Here is a 4,483-nt window from a genome sequence, read left to right as displayed (position 1 = left end):
TAAAGGACAGTTTGGGGATATGTATCAAGAGCCTTAAACCCGTACCTGTAAGAATCTGTCAACATTCACATGTGATGTGTACGAGAGTGTATGTTGTATGAGACGTACAAGAGTGCTGTTGCTGTATTTGTCTCAATGGAGAGAAAACAGCTTAATTCCATTAACAAAACAATGACTGTACCAAATTTGATACATTCGTACCATCATTATTATGTGGCCAGGAAATGTGTATGTGTATGTGGAAGAAGCTCCAAATACATTTTCTTTTAATTATACAAAATAAAGGTATAGAAGAAAGCATCTATACATCCATTTGTAAAAGGAAAACTATATACTACATGTATATGCTCACACAGACTATTTTCAGAAAGTACCAGAAGAAATATTTCACAGTAGTTGCCTATGGGGAGAACCAGGAGTCTCTGGTGGAAGAAGAACTTTTCATTATATATTACTTGAGATTTTACAATGGGACTGCATTCCTATTTTTAAACAATAAAGATAAGCAGAGATAAGTGAGCAGGTGTTTTCCATGCATCCGTTTGACCTGGAAATTTTAGGTCTAAGGCGTTTTCTAAGAAGATAATTATTTAGAAATGGAGATAATTTACCAGGATTCACAATTTATTTAATAGAGAAAAAATGCACAGCAATTGCATATCCAAGAGTAAGTGACTATTGAATAATTAATTTATTTTAAAAATAAAATACCTTACAGCCACAGAGGATGATGTCCTGGAAATATATTTATTGACATGGAACTACTTTTAGTTAAATATTGTTTAAAATGAAAAAGGCAAAAAGTTATATACATGTGTATACACATGTGCACGAATATCCATATGTTAACAGTAGTTACTGGGTAAAAAAATTCTGAATCTTTTCATTCTCCTAAGCACGATTACTGTGTTTTCTTAATTTTTTACAAGAAAGCATTTTAATGTACATTTGATTACAAAAGTAAAAAGGGGGCATCATGGTACAATAACATATTCCATTAGCAGAATTACATCAATAAACACATTTGCGCAATTTGGTTCTGGAATCAACAGTCAACTCTGGATGACAGAGGTCAGGATCCCAAGGAAAAAGGACCAAAGATAGACAAGGTGTGACCGAGCATTCCTAAAGCCCAAGGTGAGGACCCATATTGAGTGGTCTTGGACCACAGAGCCATTGTGAGGTGACTGACAGCCCTGGTGTGAAGAAGAGAGAATTGGGAACTGACGTCATAAGAGGAAGGACAGCCTTAGAAGGGGTTTTTGTGAGGGTGGTGGTTGTGGTTTGGTTTGATTTGTGTTTTTTTATTGAGTGATGTTTGTATAACATTGCACAACATTGTGTAAGTTTAAGATGCCCAACATACTGAGTTCATATATTTGCATTGCAGTATGATTGCAACGGTATTGTCAGCTAACACCTCGATCACTCACATACTTACCATTTCTTCAAGTGTTGGGAACACTTAAAATATAGTCTCTTAAAGCAAGTTTAATGTCTATTAAAGTTTTGTTGAAGGGTTTTTCAAGTATTCAACGAGGTTTGCCTTAGCGAGCCTCAAATATCACCCCATCTGAGCAATATGAAAGGAATCCAGGATTAGTTTTCTTTACCCTCACATGGAGCTTCATCTGACCTGTGAGTTACTTTACCTGAGATTAGATTTCTTTCTCATTGAAGGTATTCTACAATCACTAAATAAATGGCCTATTTTCTTTTCTTTTTCATCTGATATTTTCCACGAGCAAAAGCTAGGCTACAAACTTGATTTTTGACCTAAGAAAATGCAAAGAACTCTTTTCTTTAAAAAGTTAGCTTGGTTGGTAGGCACATATACCTAAGCTCTGGCAAATCTACTTAAACCTGCTATTTGGAGATTCATAAAACTTGAATAAGTCAAATTTGTTCTGTGGGTGCTTTATCCCTCAATCAACTTTCAGGATTGTTTTATTTCTTCTCATCTTTTAATCTGTTCAAGAGGTTGGGAAGAAATACAATCCCTTAAGTAAAATATTTAGGTCTTTCCCTTCTATTTTCTAAGAAGCTCATAAATCCAAATTTTCCGGATTTTTCCACACTCATCTCCTCTTGGCAATATTTATCAAGTACACAAACTGCGTACACAGCTCACTCTCCCAGATGCAATAAGAGAAAATAGTGGAATTATCCCCTTCCACAACGCATCCAAAGAGAGAAACAAAAGCACGTGTTCCAGAGATGTATGCCAAGGAAGCCTCTAAAACACGATCAAATGAATTGTACCCTGTGTATGGGTTCATATATTTTTGGTCTAAGACTGTGGAGATTCCCTAACAGAGGATAAATAGGAACCCAGGACAAAATCAAACTTTTGAATGGTGTATGTAATCTGGTTTCTGAAAAGATTCTCCTACAAAAAATAAGCAGAGAATAAAAACCAAAAATCAACATAACAACAAAAAAAAAACCAGAATATATCTGGTGCTAAGTGCAAAACTGTATCATATGGAACATAATATCATAGGAATGACATGAGTGACATCATGTCATTTGGGCTGGGAGGTTTATTTCTTGACTCATTGAGCTCTGGCATGCACAAGGTAAAATGTATGGCCATAATAAGCATATAGCTCAATAGAATCTTCCATGTGTATACACTCATGCCACCAACACACAGATCAAGATCTAGAACATTCCAGCACTCCAGAAGTCTCCCTCTGATTTCTTCCTAGCCAATGCACACCTCCACTTCCACTCCCAAAGGTGGTCACTCTTTTGCCTTCTGTCATGCAAGGGAACTTGGTGAAGAAAATACCTTCTAGTGTGTCAAGAAAGAGGAAGAAAGCTTAATTCCAGAAAGGTCTGAAGGAGATTGTAACAAGATGCCCACTCCAGGGTGGTATTAGGGAAAATCTTTGCACATTCTCGTCCTCAGCCTGTTCCTTCCATCATCAATGCTAGCTATCTCCCTCCCCTTGCAGAGGCAGCTGGGAGGGCCTCTCTAGAAGGCCTTTCTATTCCTTCCGGGGCAGGTAACTGAACATACTATGTGCTCCAGAACTCCCTGTGTTGAGCTCTATCAGAACCATGATCACGCCATTTGTTTGTAATTATTTGGCTAGCTGGCTTCAAATCTGTTTCCTAAGACCTGCAATCCTACTTTATATTTGTATGCCCAACTCTTAACAATACGTGTGAACTAACACATTTGGTCAAAATATTTGCTTTCAGAACCAAAATAGCTGAAGGGCCGTCAAGCTAGTGATTAAAAGACTTGGTCCTTGTTCTTATTCTGCCACTGCTCCTGGAAGACTTCAGAAAGAAAGTACACATGCCTTTTCTGTTTGCTTGTTTCACTACTCTAGTTTCCTACAAATTAAATTTTATGATAATGCTCATCAATGTACTTCCAGGGCTCACACTACTTCCTGGAACTTAATAAGCCCTTAATAAATATTTGCTGAATAAATGAAGAATGGATGAATGAAGAGTGAATGAATGAAGCAAATAATGAATGGATATGGAAACTGCTCCTTTCATAGGTACTATAAGATCGTGCCTCCTTGGTCTCTCAACTCTGGTTTATTTAAGCTGCAATGAGATATAAATATCCACATAGTTACATAATACAGTAAACATAAATTCAAACCTGATGGAAAAGGAAGTCTGTGTGCTATTTATTTTGAAAAGAAGACATGAGTGTCTTCTTATGTTACTGTCATTGTATTCCTCCATTTTCTAGACTCACAGATATTATGAGTGAGCAACACTGGATAGTTCTCACAGGGCCAAGTCAGGCATCCATAACTTCTTTCAGTTTGGGGAAGAATTTGGACTAACAGAAATATTCACTTATTTTTTAACTCCCTGATTTAGTTCTCTCTCTCTCTGTCGCCCCATGCCATTTCCTGTCATATCTTTCCTTTCTTCTAAAGGTTTATTTCTATTTCCCAACTCGTTTCTGTAAATTTTCTAAGTACACAAAGCTAGTTTCTCCCCATGATAGCAGCCAGCTCAGGGTGTATCTCAGTCTGACCTCGGATCTCCTCCCGTCCTGTCCCTGTCTTGCCACACCATACCTACGTTCTGATCCAAGCATCTCAGGAATGTTGGCTCCACTGGGGAAAATATCCCTGAATCCTTAACTGTAAGATCCATCAACATCTTCGGTTTAATTGACATGTGCCCTCCTGATTCTCAGTGCAGCTTTTTCTCATGCACCCCTAGCCCCCAGAATTCTGTGCCAGGGAGCAGATTCAGAGGTCTGCAGTTCCATCTGCTGATTTAGATGATTGTTCTTCCCTTCCCCACCTCCATGGCACTGGCCCCGTTCCCGAGATTCACATAGCGGCTCTGTCTCCATTCTTGCTTGCCTCCAGTTTGTCCTTCACCTTGCTGCTAGAGTGATCCCAGATCTGACTTCTGGTCAAGATGAAACAATATTGACACTTTGATGCGTCAGTTCCACTCCAAATACAGAGCAGTTACATATGTAAAATGTATT

This window comes from Crocuta crocuta, unplaced genomic scaffold (assembly GCF_008692635.1).
Source record: "Crocuta crocuta isolate KB4526 unplaced genomic scaffold, BGI_CrCroc_1.0 scaffold189, whole genome shotgun sequence".
In the NCBI taxonomy this organism is placed as follows: Eukaryota; Metazoa; Chordata; class Mammalia; order Carnivora; family Hyaenidae; genus Crocuta; species Crocuta crocuta.
This window is presented reverse-complemented; position numbering follows the sequence as displayed.